This window comes from Rhinatrema bivittatum, chromosome 3, assembly GCF_901001135.1.
Source record: "Rhinatrema bivittatum chromosome 3, aRhiBiv1.1, whole genome shotgun sequence".
NCBI classification, from domain to species: domain Eukaryota; kingdom Metazoa; phylum Chordata; class Amphibia; order Gymnophiona; family Rhinatrematidae; genus Rhinatrema; species Rhinatrema bivittatum.
This window is the reverse complement of record NC_042617.1, coordinates 529346575-529363263: the sequence shown is the minus strand read 5'-3', so window position 1 is coordinate 529363263 and position 16689 is coordinate 529346575. Positions and strand designations below refer to the sequence as shown.

General features: G+C 50.0%; 1 protein-coding gene across 2 annotated transcripts in view; it reads right to left on the bottom strand.

Annotated features, from left to right (window-relative positions):
- DNMT3A (DNA methyltransferase 3 alpha) overlaps nucleotides 1–16689 on the bottom strand; it is a 502482-nt gene that overhangs the window by 166111 nt on the left and 319682 nt on the right. The window lies entirely within an intron of this gene.

Here is a 16689-nt window from a genome sequence, read left to right as displayed (position 1 = left end):
AAGTCTGCAGGAGATTCAGTATTCAAATTAGGGTCGGTGGTAAAAATAGATAAAAAGAGGCACTAGGGACACTAGCGCGTCCCTAGTGCCTCTTTTTGGACAGGAGCAGCGGCTGTCAGCAGGTTTGACAGCTGACGCTCAATTTTGCCGGCGCAGGTTCTCAAACCCGCTGACAGCCACGGGTTCGGAAACCGGACGCCGTCAAAATTAAGCGTCCGGTTTTCAACCCACGAGCAGCGGGCCAACTTCAAATTTTTTTTTTTTTTTTTAACTTTTTGTAACTTTCGGGACCTCCAACTTAATATCGCCATGATATTAAGTCAGAGGGTGCACAGAAAAGCAGTAAAACTGCTTTTCTGTGCACTTTCTCGGTGCCCTGAGAAATTAGCGCCTATACATATACTTATGAGTTGATTGAAATTCCACGTTATCTTTGCGGTACCACATTTACCACCTTAATGCAAATTATTAAATGACCCCCAAGTTAGGTTTCTAGGGCTGAAAATCAGTGCTAAATTCTTAAATTGTTTCCCTTCCCTAAATTTGCCTCCATTGTGAAACTAGGCACCTAAATTTAGGAATACAGTCCTAGTCAATTTTCAAATAGGTCAATTTAGGTTCCTTACTACTAAAGTTATACTCCTAAACCCTTTGAAAAATGACCTCTGTGTAGATAGGTGGAGTCAGTTTAAAATGTCCTTATCTTTTTGGATATGAAAATGGCCGTCAACACATAAGAACTTGCCATGTAAAGTGTAAAGGCTTCCAGAGAATTCTTAAGTGCAGCACACATGAGGAATATCGATATTTCATGGAATTATTAGTTCAACACAACTCTATTGACTTTAAATGTGATGCATTGAACTTTCTGAATGACCACGGCGTCATTTCAGAATCTGGAGGAGAGAGATTCAAAAAGTATAAGAACATAAGAACATAAGAAATTGCCATGCTGGGTCAGATCTAGGGTCCATCAAGCCCAGTATCCTGTTTCCAACACAGGCCAAACCAGGCCACAAGAACCTGGCAATTACCCTAACACTAAGAAGATCCTATGCTACTGATGCAATTAATAGCAGTGGATATTCCCTAAGTAAACTTGATTAATAGCAGTTAATGGACTTCTCCTCCAAGAACTTATCCAAACCTTTTTTTAACCCAGCTACACTAACTGCACTAACCACATCCTCTGGCAACAAATTCCAGACCTTAATTGTGCATTGAGTGAAAAATAATTTTCTCCTATTAGTCTTAAATGGGCTACTTGCTAACTTCATGGAATGCCCCCTAGTCCTTCTATTATCCGAAAGTGTAAACAACCGATTCACATCTATTCGTGCAAGACCTCATGAACTTAAAGACCTCTATCATATCCCACCTCAGCTGTCTCTCCTCCAAGCTGAACAGCCCTTACACCTCTTCAGCCTTTCCTCATAGGGGAGCTGTTCCATCCCCTTTATCATTTTGGTTGTCCTTCTCTGTACCTTCTCCATCGCAACTATATCTTTTTTGAGATGTGGCGACAAGAACTATACACGGTGTTCAAGGTGCGGTCTCACCATGGAGCGATACAGAGGCATTATGACATTTTCTGTTTTATTAACCATTCCCTTCCTAATAATTCCTAACATTCTGTTTGCTTTTTTGACTGCTGCAACACACTGAAAAGATTTCAAAGTATTATCCACTATGATGCCTAGCTCTTTTACTTGGGTGGTAGCTCCTAATATAGAACCTTATGTTCTATATTAGGGCCATTAGAGCCATAATGTTTCCTTGTTCCCTCCACCCCCTCCTCCTTTCCCCTCCTCGCTCCCTCCCTCTTCCCCCTGCATATAATTGTACATAAGTGCACATGCCTCCTTTATACTGTAAATAAGTTCATATACTAAGTTTATAAGTGCACACACACGCCTCCTTAACATTGCTTATGCATATTTAATCTTAACATGGAGAAGCAAATTCCATGTCGTTCAACAAAGTTGTATCCCTGCTCGTTGACTTTCTATCCTGTACTTTCATATGTTATCCAGTTTCGTATATTGTCCAACTATTTCCCAGTTAGCCCTCCATCCTCATTCATTGTAATTTCCTTTCTCAGTTACTTGTGAACCGACATGATGTGTCCTACGAATGCCGGTATATAAAAACTGTTAAATAAATAAATAAATAAAAATAAAACCTAACATCCAGTAACTACAGCAAAGGTTATTTTTCCCTATATGCAATACCTTGCACTTGTCCACATTAAATTTCATCTGCCATTTGGATGCCCAATCTTCCAGTCTTGCAAGGTCCTCCTGTAATCCATCATAATCTGCTTGTGATTTAACTTCTCTGAATAATTTTGTATCATCCACAAATTTGATAACCTCACTTGTCGAATTCCTTTCCAGATCATTTATAAATATTTTGAAAAGCACTGATCCCTGAGGCACTCCACTGTTTACCCTTTTCCACTGAGAAAACTGACCATTTAATCCACCTCTGTTTTCTGTCTTTTAACCAGTTTGTAATCCATGAAAGGACATTTGCCTCCTATCCCATGACTTTTTAGTTTTCTTAGAAGCCTCTCATGAGGGACTTTGTCAAACGCCTTTTGAAAATCCAAATACACTATATCTATGGGTTCACCTTTATCCACATGTTTATTAACCCCTTCAAAAAAATGAAGCAGATTTGTTAGGCAAGATTTCCCTTGGGTAAATCCATGTTGACTGTGTGCCATTAAACCATGTCTTTCTATATGATCTACGATTTTGATCTTTAGAATAGTTTCCGCTATTTTTCCCGGCACTGAACTCTCGGAAGCTGGAGCCCCAACATCCAAGTGGTAATGCCAAGCAAAAGTATGCTAAGATTTCCAAGTCGCCACCTTACAGATTTTCCCTGGGTTGAAATCAACTGACTTTCTGCCAATGACGCAGCCTGAGAATGAAGCGAATGAGCTTTTAGACTGTCTGGAACAGCTTGCCCGTGACATAGGTACCTTAAAGCAATAGCCTCCTTCAACCACCGAGCAATAGTAGTTTTGGAAGCTGTATGTCCTTTCTTGGGACCGGTCCACAAGACAAAGAGATGATCCGACAGGCGAAAGTCGTTAGTGACCTCCAAGTAATGCAGCAGCGTCCGCCTGACATCCAAACGCTTCAGTTCCCGTGCATGCAGAGAACTTTGATCCAAATTCGGAAAAGCAGGCAATTCAACGGACTGGTTCACGTGAAAAGCCAAAACAACCTTTGGAAGAAAAGATGGTACTGTTCTCAGAGAAACGCCAGAATCGGAAAACCAAAGAAAAGGTTCGCGACAAGGCAGAGCCTGAATCTCCAAAACTCTCCGAGCCGAGCAGATTGCCACCATAAACACCATTTTGAGCGTAAGATCCTTCAGAGTAATGCACCGGAGTGGTTCAAACGGAGGTGCACACAACGTCCAAAGGACCAAATTTAAACTCCAGGATGGACAAACAGCCTGACGTGGTGGATTCAAGTGCTTAGCACCTTGAAGGAAACATACCACATCTGGATGAGCCGCTATAGAAGCTCCGTCCACTTTTCCACACAAACAGCCTAACACCGCCACTTGAACCCATAGCAAACTGAAAGCTAGCCCCTTCTCCAAACCCTCCTGCAAGAAGGCTAGAATGTGGGCTATCGAGGCCCACCTAGGGGAAACTTTCGATGCACTACACCAAGAGTCAAAAACTTTCCAGACTTGAACATACATAAGAGAGGTGGACGTTTTGCAAGCCCGCAAAAGAGTGAAAATCACCGAATCCGGATACCCTTTCTTTCTCAACTGCCGCCTCTCATAAGCCAAGCCGCTAGACAAAAGCGATACACCTGGTCGAAATATACTGGACCCTGCTGCAGGGAAGGTGACCCAGACCCTGCCGCAGGGAAGGTGACCCAGACGGAGCGGGCCATCCACTGCTAGGTTGCGAAGATCCGTGAACCACGACCTCCGTGGCCATTCCGGAGCGACCAGCACCACTGTCCCCGGGTGGGCCTCTATTCTTCTCATGACCTTGCCTACCAGAGGCCAAGGAGGGAATGCATAGAGCAGAATGCCACGAGGCCACGGAAGGACAAGGGCATCCACTCCTTCCACCCCTTGCTCCCTTCTGCGACTGAAGAAGCACAGTGCTTTGGCGTTCCCCCTTGTCACCAGTAAATCCAAATGGGGAAGCCCCCACCGATGAGTGGTCAACTGGAATGCCTCGTTGGACAGTTCCCTCTCTCCGGCATCCAATCTTTGATGGCTCAGAAAATCCGCTTGAACGTTGTCGACCTTGGCTATATGAGAAGCCGCTATCCTGAGAAGATGAACCTCTGTCCAGGCCATGAGCTCGTCCGCTTCTGAAGCCACAGGATGGCTCTTTGTTCCTCCTTGCCAGTTGATGTATGCCACCGTCGTTGCATTGTCGGAGAGAATTCTCACTGACTGACGATGAACCAGAGGCAGGAACTTCTGTAATGCAAATCGAACCGCCCTCGTCTCCAGATGGTTGATGGACCATTGCGCCTCCTGCTGCGTCCATTGGCCTTGTGCCGCCTGAGATCCGCAAACTGCCCCCCAACCGGAAAGGCTGGCATCCGTCGTCACAACAAGCCACTGAAGGACTTCCAGATCCACTCCCCAAGACAAGTGTTCGGGGATCAACCACCAAGCTACACTGAACCAAGCACTTGCAAGTATTTCCACGCCTTGGGAAGTGGTAGAGACAATAGCCGCTGAACCTGAGACATGAGCTTTTCTATCCTTTCCTGCATAAGAAAGAATTTCCCGAGCCGCGTATTGAACCTGGCCCCCAAAAAATCCAGGACCTGAGCAGGGGACAATTGGCTCTTGGCAGAATTCATTATCCATTCCAGGGATTGAAGAGACTGCACCACCTTGGCAACCACCGCCACGCATAGCTCCTCCAACTTCACTCGGATGAGCCAATCGTCCAAGTCGGGACGGACCAGGATCCCCTCTCATCAGAGAGCTGCCGCCACAACCACCATCACCTTGGTAAAGGTGCGCGGGGCAGTAGCGAGACCGAAGGGAAGGGCTTGAAATTGGTAATGCTTGCCAAGGATCATGAACCGAAGATACCGCTGATGATCCTCTCGAATCGCAATGTGCAGGTATGCTTCCGTTAAATCGAGCGACGCCAGAAATTCCTTGCTTTTGACGGAGGCGATTACAGAACGCAGTGTCTCCATACGAAACCGGGGCACGCGTAGAGCTCTGTTGACCTTCTTTAGATCCAAAATCGGATGGAAGGAGCCCTCCTACTTCGGCACTAGGAAGTAAATCGAATATCTGCCAGTCCGAACTTCATCCGAAAGAACCAGGATCACTGCTCCTAGGTCCAGCAACCGACGAAGAGTCAGAGATAATTGACGCCTTTTTACCAGGGACCCACATGGGGACACGAGGAATAGATCGCGCAAGGGACGAGCAAACTCTAAGGCGTAGCCGCGTTCTATAATGCTTAGAACCCAGTGGTCCGACGTGATTTTGATCCACTCCTCGTAAAAGAGGGACAGCCGTCCTCCGACAATCGGAACAGGGAAGTGGGTCGGCACTATCTCATTGGGATGATTTGGCTCCTGTCGCACCTGGGATACCGCCATCGCGGACGGGCCTACGGCCGTGAAAGGAATTGGACCAAGTCTGAGATCTCCTGGACGTCTGAATTGGCTAAAAGGTGCCAGCCTAGACTGACGAAAACGGCACTGGCCTCGAAAACGCGAATGAGAGGAACCAAAACCCCTGGCGCTTTCGGCCTATCCTCCGGGAGCTTGTACACCTTATTGTCCCCCAAGGACTTAATAAGCTGCTCCAAATAGTCTCCAAAAAGGAATTTCCCCCTAAACGGAAACGCCCCTAGCTGCGATTTTGAGGAAACATCGGCCGACCAATTACGGAGCCATAAAAGCCTGCGAGCGGACACCGCCGAAGCCATCGTGCGTGAAGACGTATGCAGAAGATTGTACGGAGCATCCGCCCCATATGCCACTGCCGCTTCCAGATGTTCCGCCTGTTCCATCTCCTCCGGGGAAAGTTCTCGGGCACTCAGGAGCTGTTGTACCCACCTGAGACTCACCCGCTGCAAACAGCCGCTCAAACCCCGACAGCCGACACCTCGAAGATTCGTTTAAGGAGAACCTCAAGCTTACGATCCTGGGGGTCTTTTAAGGGCAGCCGGCTCCACCACTGGAATAGTTGTACGCTTTGTGACTGCTGATACTGCCACATCAACCTTTGGAACCTTAAGGAGATCGAGAGAGTCCTCCGGCAGCGGATATAATTTGTCCATAGCGCGGCCCACATGAAGGCTAGCTTCCGGAGTATCCCATTCCCGAAACATAAGCTGAAGCAGCATAGGATGAAATGGAAAAGTCCTAGCCGGCGGACGAAGACCAGACAGCATCAGATCCATTGTGCTCTGATCCTGAAGCGTTTCCCTGGCTGGTATACCCAATTCTGCAAGGACATGCGGGATCATGGGTTTCAATTCATCTCTTCTAAAGAGCCTAAGGACTCGAGGATCATCCCCTTCCACCTGCGCTACACGCTCGGACTCCTCATCCACGTCCGCCTGAAGCGGATCCCCCAGCGCATCTGTCCCCTGGATCCCGGAACCGGATCCTTCCTGTACCACCCGAATTCGGGACACCTTCGGAGGATCCGGCCTAGAAGCCTTTGCGGGAGGAGAGGGCTCAGCCCCAGGCCTACCCAGAGGAGGATACAGATCCCCCACAGGCATAAGGCTAGCCAAATATGCCTTATGCATCAGCAATATGAAATCAGGCGAAAATGAAGGCTGGCCCTTTAAAGTTTCCCGCCGGGGAGGGGGGGGAGAAAAGAGTCCTGGGGAGACCCGGGGCATACATCATGTGGAAAAATGTAGAAATTACTTACCTGATAATTTCATTTTCCTTAGTGTAGACAGATGGACTCAGGACCAATGGTTATAGTGTGCTCCTGATAGCAGTTGGAGATGGAGTCAGATTTCAATCTGAAGTCAGCACTACATATACCCGTGCACGAGGCTCTGCTCTTCAGTTTTCTCCACGAGAAGCAATTATGGATATATGTGTGTTTGGATAGTTTTGATTAACTTGGTTAACTTGATTAACTTGATACTTGATTACTCGGATTGGTTGACATGGTTTCTAGCTGGAGACCGCCAGGGCACTCAACCGAGAATTACCAATACCTGGTAATATGGGTGTCTGAACTAGAGATAAGGATTGGCTTACCCGTGCTTGTGTTGCTCTCGGGGGGAGGTTCCCCCAAGGAGTCTTGATTATGAGGCAGCCATGGGCGGGATGCTGAGTCCATCTGTCTACACTAAGGAAAATGAAATTATCAGATAAGTAATTTATACATTTCCTAGCATGTAGCAGATGGACTCAGGACCAATGGGATATACAAAAGCTACTCCCGAACTGGGTGGGAGGCTGCCCGTGGCCCATTTAGTACTGCTCTTGTGAATGCTGTGTCCTCCTTGGCCTGAACATCCAGGCGATAGAATCTCGAGAAGGTGTGGATGGATGACTACGTTGCCGCCCAACAGATCTCTGCGGGTGACAGCATCTTGGTTTCTGCCCAGGACACTGCCTGGGCCCTTGTGAAATGGGCCTTGACTTGTAGAGGTGGAGACTTGCCTGCCTCTACGTAGGCCGCCTTGATTACTTCTTTGATCCAGCGGGCTATGGTTGCCTGCGAAGCCGCTTCCCCTTGCTTCTTCCCACTGTGAAGAACGAATAGACGGTCCATCTTTCGTACAGGCTCCAATCTTTCCAGGTATCAGACTAGGAGTCTGCCGACATTCAGGTGGAGAAGAAAGCGTGAGTCTTCAGAGTCCTTGTGCTCGTCTGGAGATGGCACCGAGATGGTTTGGTTTAGATGGAAGTGAGAAACCACCTTTGGCAGCAAGGAGGGTACAGTGTGCAGCTGTATGGATCCCGGCATGAATCTGAGGAACGGCTCCTGGCATGATAGTGCTTGAAGTTCGGAGATTCGACGGGCTGAGCAGATTGCCATGAGGAACGTTGTCTTCAAGGTCAGATGCTGTAGGGACAGACCACGAGTTGGTCTGAACGAAGCTCCCGCTAGGAAGGGAGACATCTGGGTGGGCCGCTAGGCTGGTGCCATCCACCCTGGGTCTGAAGCTGGCCAGGGCAGCCAGTTGCACCTTGATGGAGTTGAGGGACAACCCTTTGTTCATGCCTTCCTGCAGAAATTCCAGTATCATGGAGATTTTGACTGTCCATGGAAGGAAATGCTGATGGATGCGATGGATCGCTATGTGGAGATAGGCTTCTGACAGATCCAGGAAGGTCAGGAATTCTCCCGGTTGAACCGCCTTTATGACCGAATGCAGTGTTTCCATGCGGAAGCGGCGTACCTTCAGGTAGCGATTGATGGTCTTGAGGTCCCGTATGGGCCAGAATGTTCTCTCTTTCTTGGGCACGATGAAGTAGATGGAATAGTGCCCAGAATTTTGTTATTACCTTTAGGGCGAGGAGTTTTAATAGTGTGGTTTCCACTGCCTTCCTCTTGGAGGGGTCGTGGCACGGAGAAATCACAAACTTGTCCGGGGGGGATGCTGTGGAAGTCCAGGTAGTATCCCTCTCGGATGATGGATAGGACCTAATTGTTCAACGTTATTTCGATCCATCTTTGGTAGAATAGGGCGAGTCTGCCCCCTATGATCTCTTCCTGTAGATGGGTCTGCTGATTCTCATTTCGTGTTGCAGCTGGGGCCTGGTCCTGAGCCGGCTCCTCTTTTGTTGTGTCTGTTCTGAAAGGACTATCTCCTGCCGGCGGAGCGAGGGGCTTGGTAAGCATTTTTGTATGGTCTAAAACACTGGGATCCTCTGCCCTTAGGTGCCCGGGGAGAGGGGCGTTGGTTCCTCTTGTTTCTGTCCTCCGGTAGACGGGGTACTGGGGACTCGCCCCATTTGTCGGCTAATTTGTCCAGTTTGCTTCCAAACAGGAGTGTTCCTCTAAAGGGCATTCTCGTTAGCTTCGTCTTAGAGGTCGCGTCGGCTGACCAGCTTCGGAGCCAGAGCTGTCTTCCAGCTGCCACTATGGACGAGAGGCTCCTGGCTGAGATGCATACCATGTCTGAGGTTGCATCCGTGAGGAATGATATTGCCGGGTCTAATGCCTCGATTGGCGTAGCTGCGTCCCTGGCCATAGCCAGGCAGGCGCGTGATACCATGGCGCAGCAGCAGCCATCTGTAAGGTCAAAGCTGATACATCGTAAGACTGCTTGAGGATTCCTGCCGTCTGTCATTGGCATCCTAGAGTGAAGCGCCTCCCTCGACTGGTATGCCCATTCCAGGTCGATCAGTTGTTGTACGGCCTGTAGTGCAGGGAAATGGAGTGAGGTCTGGCGGAGCCCGGCCAGGAAGGGGCTTGCCTTGGACTCTGCTGTGTTGCATGTATCCGGGATGGCCAATGCCTTCAGACTCGTGGCTACGAGATCTGATAATTCGTCTTTTGGAAAGAAGCGCATCATAGTTCGATACGGTTCCGTTCCTGGAGGGATTTTCCCCTCTTTCAGGGGTTCTGATTTCTCCTCCGAGTCATCTGTGGCCCTAAGGGGAGGTATTTGTCCAGGGGAGGCTCATCTGGTGGAGGCCAGGAGGGGCCTGGGAGGTTCTGGACCACTGGCGGGGGTTGTGGTTGTGCCGCTGGTGGCCCTGTCTGTGCGTGGATGCAGGATTGCAGCTCAGCGAAGAATCCCGCCCAGGTGAAGTTGCCTGGGACCGCATTGGGTCCGACGGCGCTCCCCGAGGGCCCCCACTGTGGAGGGGCCGAGTCGGGAATAGAGAGGTCCGGGGTAGTCTCGCTGGTGGATCCGGAGTCCTCTACAGGCTGAGGGGGCCCTTGTCTCGGTTCCCCCTGAGCTTCTTCGCCTAGCAGACACAGGGTGGAAGTCACCTCGGGCTGCGTCGCTCTCAGGTGGCATGCCGGACAGAGGGCTTGACCCTTAGCTGTCTTGGACGGCGGTGCCATGATTTGCGCGTTGTATCCTGTCACAGGTGCGCGTGCTGTGAGGCCTGGTCATGCGCTCTGGGTGCGCCTACATTGTGCGCGTATGAGCGGAAGATTGCACGCATGGCTGTGCGCATGGGCCTAGTTGCGCGCCTCGACACCCTTGAGCTTGTCGCTGTGTGCCCGGCCCCCGATGAGGCGTCACAGTGCGCACAGCTCAGTTGTGGTGGATAATGCGACGACCCAAAGGGAAGAAAGGCGCCGGTGACCACGCGCTAAGATGGCGGCCCTCTCAGGGGGTCTCCACGTGGGAGGACCCTCTTGCCGGATTGTGGTCTAGCCCGGACGGGGCTGCTCAACTTTATTGTACAGACCCTGGAGGGACGATCTGTACGGCTGTTCGAGCCTTAGAGACCAGAGACTTAGAGAAGGTTTTCTATCTTACCTTGTCTTGGCGCTTCCTGGTCCTCTGCCAGGCGGTCTCCGGCTGTGGGGGGAGAGGGAATTACCTTCACCGCCGCGCTCGGTTTTGCACCCACTGCCTCTCAGCCGCTCCCTTTTCAGGGGGCTAAGTCCAAGCAGGGTCGGCTACCAGACCGAGGCTGCCTCTCAGCTGCTCCCTTTCCCGGGGGCTAAGTCCACGCCGGGACCGAGGCTTACTTCTGAGGGATCTCGGAAATCACCTCAGGAAATCTCGACTGGGGGAGGGACCCTTAGGTATCACCGCAGGAGAACGGGGCTCATTTTGGAGGTAAGGTTTTGTTGTTTCTTCTTTAAATTTGGAGTTTGGTTTTCTAACGCTGTGCAAGCGTGTGTGAAGTCCCGAACTGCTATGGAGACGGAAAAAATTGAAGAGCAGAGCCTCGTGCACGGGTATATGTAGTGCTGACGTCAGATTGAAATCTGACTCCGTCTCCAACTGCTATCAGCAGCACACTATACCCATTGGTCCTGAGTCCATCTGCTACACGCTAGGAAAATTAGGGAGGTAAATCCTCTCCCCCTGCCGAGCTATCAGCATCGGCATCCACAGCCCCCAAAATGGCCGCCGTTCCCGCGATCCGCGGGAGCATGGCAGGCCGAGCACCACGAGGCATGATCTGGTTGCCCGCACCACAGAACCGATCAGCCTGTTTCCCCGTTGCTCCTGCTGCGGAAGCCGACGGACCCTCGGCCCCGGGGAGACACCGAGAGCAGAGGTTGTCCCTGAGAGCCGGGTCACCGGCTTCCCCGCAGGCAGAGCACACTGAAGCACGCGGCATTCCCACGTTCTGAGAAGAGGAAGGTGCGGAAATAAAAAAACCGGAGCCCGGGAGGCCAAGAAGCAGCATCGCCGAAAAACAGCAGTTTGTTTTTTTTTTCAATCCGACACACGACGCGCAGGCCTCACCAGAGCCCAACCCATGAATCGAGGGAGCTAAAGGAGCTTCCCCGGCCAGGCTGCCACCGAGGAGAAAAGAAACGTCTCCTCAGGAGGCCCAGCTGTTATCTTCCTTGTCGTCTCTTTTTTTTTTTTGTCAAACTTTTTATTTTTAAAGAAAACTTTGTTTTAACCACAAATAAGAATTCCTGAACCCAGACCAAACTTTTTTTTTTTTTAGTCAATCAACCAGGATCGCAGGTTCTGCCACCTTCATCTGCTGAAGACAGAGAAATACTGAAGGGGGCTGCAGGTGGCACACCGTACTTACAGGGGTGCCCTTCAAGTTTTTCTCTGTCTCCATCTGCTGGAAGGGAGGCATAACCCAGCAGTCTGGGCTGATCCGGGGTACGTACGAGAACGTCTGTTGCGACCCTTGGATGTCAAGAGACATATTGTCCAGTATCTGGAGTTTACTAAGTTTTTACAGAAGATCGATAGCCTGTTTGTCCTTCACTGCAGTAACTAGGCAGAAAGAGCCAGCCTCACAGGTTTCCATAGCTCGCTGGATTTAGAAGGTAGTCACGGATGCATATGTTGATGGTGGGAAGCTGTTACCTAGTCAGGTCAGGGCTCATTCCACTAGGGCTCAGGCAGTGTCATGGGTGGAAGTGAAACTTATCTCCCATTGATATTTGCCGAGTTGTGATGTGTTCCTCGTTACATACTTTTTCCAGGTATTATTGTCTGGATGTGCAAGCCCGGGTACATCCCAATTGTTCTGGATTCATCTGAATGGATGCTAAGAAATGAGAAATTTCTACTTACCTAATAATTTCCTTTTCTTTAGGTCAATCAGATGAATCCAGCTTCCCTCCCTTGGCTGCCGAATGATTATATAATGGTCTTCTTATGTGACTATGTTACAGGGATTACTGGTAAGTGTTAGTCCAGTCCTTAGACTAGTGTTAATCAGTTTCTTGTCTGAGCTCAGTGCTTCCTGTTGGCTGAGTATTGACCTGGTTATCTGTTTTTAATCAAGTGTTTTGCTAGTCTGTCCACAGTTTGTTTTTGAAGAAAATACTGGCAGGCTGATGTCACTGCAGGGGTATAGTACTGTGACGTCAGTTTGCTCCGTCTCCATCTGCTGGTAGAGGTGCATAATCCGCTTGTTCTGGATTTATCTAACTGGACGCTAAGAAAGGTGAACATTCTGGCATGCTACTGACAGGCTACTCCTGGGATTTAGGATAATTCTTGATTCTTTCCATCCAAAACACTGCTTTTCTCTGAAAGAGCAATCTACCCTGCTGCTGTACTCTAACATTCAGGGCCCCAAGTGAGCTCATATATTAGGATCCTGGCATGTTGAGATCCCATAAAAATGATGCTGACATTAAAAGTAGTGCCTTTAAGTACCAAAGACACCTTGAATGTCTGAACATTTTTTAGCCCCTACTACCAGATCCTGCAATTGTTTAATCAGCAAATGAAAACTTAGTATTATGCAGCCTTACCTTTAACTTGTATCTTAAAGCATTCTGGCATCTGATGGAAAGGAAAATTGGTTCTTACCTGCTAATTTTCGTTCCTGTAGTTATCACGGATCAGTCCAGACAGCTGGGTTTTACCTCCCCTCCAGCAGATGGAGACAGAGAAGTTTTTGACTGACACTGCCAGTTAAATTGAGGTGCCACTTGCAGTCCGCCAGTATTGAACTGTACCCAAGCCAGATTCATAGCAAAAAATAACTATACTAACTATGTATAATCTCTCCCCAACGAGCAGAGGGAAGAAGAAACTTGTTTATTGAAGAACCCTTGCCCGCACGACACACACACCTGCGTGGGACCAGAACCTGAAACCAACACTGATTGAGGTTGGACTCTCAACTGCATATTGGGTGGGAGTCTGGACTGATCTGTGGTACTACAGGAACGAAAATTAGCAGGTAAGAACCAGTTTTCCTTTCCCTGTACGTACCCAGATCAGTCCAGACAGCTGGGATGTACCAAAGTTTCCCACACTGGGTGGGACCCAGAGATTCCCGCTCGAAGCACACGGTTGCCAAAACCTGAGGCCTGGACATCCAGGCAGTAATGTCTGGCAAAAGTGTGCAAAGATTTCAAAGTGGTCACCCTACAGATTTCCTGTGGCGAAACCTGTTGGCCCTCAGCCCAAGAGGCTGCTTGCAATCGAGTAGAATGAGCGCGACGTGCACTAGGCACCGGCTGCCCTTTGGCGATGTACACAGATCTGATAGCCTCCTTCAACCACTGAGCAATAGTGGCCCTAGAAGCCATCTGCCCCTGCCTGGGGCCACTCCACAGTACAAAGAGGTGATCCGACAGGCGAAAACCGTTAGTAACCTCCAAGTAACGTAACAGAGCCCATTGCACGTCCAACTGACGTTATTCTCTGGACTGAAGGGTGGAAGGGCCCGAAACTAGAAAGGCAAAGAGCTCCACAGACTGATTCAAATGAAAAGATGACACAACCTAAGGTAAAAAGGAGGGAACCATCCTCAAAGACACTCCGGAATCAGAAATCCTCAAGAAGGGTTCTCTGCAGGATAAGGCCTGAAGTTCTGACACTCGACGAGCTGATGATATAGCCACCAGGAAAATCACTTTCAAAGTAAGATCCTTCAGCATTGCACATTTCAAAGGCTCAAAAGGTGACATACACATGGCCCGCAACACCAGATTGAGACTCCAGGAAGGACAGGGATTCTGAACGGGTGGACGCAGATGTTTAACTCCCCGCAGGTAGCGCACGATGTCAGGGTGTGCCGCCAAGCGAACTCCGCATACCTTACCCTGAAAACAACCCAGAGCCGCCACCTGAACCCTCAGGGAATTAAAGGATAAGCTTTGGCCAGACCAGCCTGCAAAAAGGCCAAGACATCGCCCATGGAGGCACGTGCAGGGATCACTTCGCGTTCCACGCACCAAGACTCAAAAATGCCCCACACCCTGACATATGCCAGAGAGGTAGAAGTCTTTCTGGACTACAAAAGGGTAGCAACCACAGCTTTCGAATAACCTTTACTCCTTAAGCGTTCCCTGTCATAAGCCATGCCGCTACACAAAAGCGATCTGCCTCTTCCAAACACACGGGACCTTGTTGGAGGAGATCCGGCCGGAGCGGAAACCTCAATGGACCGTTCACCGCTAGGATTACCAGGTCGGCAAACCATGGCTGCCTCGGCCATTCTGGTGTTACAAGGATTATGTCCCCTCAGTGGATCTCTACTCTGTGCAACACCTTGCTGATTAGCGGCCACGGCGGAAACACTTACAGCAGAACATTCGACGGCCAAGAGAGGACCAAAGCGTCCTCCCCTTCTGCGATTGTTTTGTGACGCCGACAGAAGAACCTTGGTGCCTTGGCGTTGCAAAAGGTCGCCATCAGATCCATGCGTGGGGGGGCCCACCTGTTGCATATAAAGCGAAAGGCATCCTCCGACAGCATCCACTCTCTGGGATCCAGGCGGTGCCCGCAAAATGAGAAGCTGCTATCCTTTCCAGATGCAGTTCCACCCAATTGATCAATTCCCAGGCTTTCAGGGCTACTGCTCTGATCTTGGTGCCTCCCTAGAGATTTATATAAGCCACTGTTGTCGCATTGTTCAACAGGACCATTACCAGCTCATTACCAGCTGTCCCCTCACCAGGGGAAGGAAAGCCTGAAGAGGAAGATGCACGGCTCTGGTCTCCAATCGACTGATTGGCCAAGAGGACTCCATCTTCATCCACCAGCCCTGGACCAAGCTGTATTGGCAGACTGTACCCCAACCAGAAAGACTGGCATCCGTGGTCACTACTACCCAAGAGGGAACCTCCAGGTCTATCCCCCTGCGAAGCCTGTCTGGGATGAGCCACCAGGTGAGACTGGACCGTGCATAGTCGGTAAGTGGAAGTGGTAGATGAAACTGCTTAGAGACTGGGTCCCAACGGGATAGTAAAGCTGACTGAAGAGGCCTCATATGAGCAAAGGCCCATGGGACTAAGTCCAGGGTTGATGCCATCGATCCAAGAATCTGCAGATAATCCCAGACTCAGGGAATGCGCATGGTCAACAGTGAGCAAACTTGAGCCTGCAACTTGTGGATCTGCTCCTCGGTGAGAAACACCTTGCCCAACCTTGTGTCGAAGAGGGCCCCCAGGAACTCCAAGGTCTGGGAGGGAACTAAATGACTCTTGGTCAAATTGACTATCCACCCCAGGGACCACAAGAGGCACAGGTCACAATCCACCGCCTCTTGACAAAGGGACTCCGATTTCCTCTGAATCAACCAGTTGTCCAAATAAGGGTGCACCAGAACTCCGTCCTTCTGAAGGACAACTGTGACCACCACCATTACCTTGGTAAAGGTCCTGGGCGCTGTTGCTAGGCCGAAAGGCAGTGTGGAAAACTGGAAGTGTTCTCCCAGAATCATGAAACCAAGGACTCTTTGATGGTCGGGCTGATATCTGACGTGCAGGTAAGCCTCCGTCAAGTCCAGGAATGCGATAAACTCTCCCTTGTGAACCACTGCGATTACCGACTGCAAGGTCTCCATGCGGAAGTGTGGCACCCGAAGAGTTCTGTTCACTTTCTTCAAATCGAGGATGGGCCGGAAAGAAACTTCCTTCTTCGGTACCACAAAGTAGATGGAGTACTTACCTGTGCTTTGCTCTGCTGGGGGCACCAGCACTATGGCCCCCAGGTCCCGCAGGTGACCAATGGTGGCCCGAACAGCCAACACTTTTTGCTGGTAAGAGCATGGGGACACAAGAAAACAATCCCTTAGAGATCGAGCAAACTCTAAAGCATAACACCTTGACTTATCACATCCAAGACCCACTGGTCGGATGTAATCTTGGTCCACTCCTCGTAAAAGAGAGCCAACCAACCCCTTATCAGCGGCACCGAGGAGGGGACCAGCCTCGCCTCATTGGGAAGACTTTGCTCTGCTCAAGCCCTGGGCGGTACCTTCTCTGCCAGGCCGGCGCCCTCAAAATGGCTGACCCCAAGACTGCTGCCTGCCCAACAGTTGTCTGGACGAAGAACCTGACGATCTAGAGGCCCGAAACCTACGATTACCCTGAAACCGAGGGGTAAAGGAAGGCCTCGACTTGAGCTTATCTTTAGGCAGCCTGTGAACTTTGTTCTCCTCCAAGGCTTTAATCATCTCCTCCAACTCCTTACCAAACAGCAGCTTGCCCTTAAAATGCAGAGAGTCCAGCTGTGATTTGGAGGAGATGTCCACTGCCCAATTCCTCAGCCAAAGGAGTCTGCCAGCAGAAACAGCGGACATCATGGTTCTACCGGAGGACCGC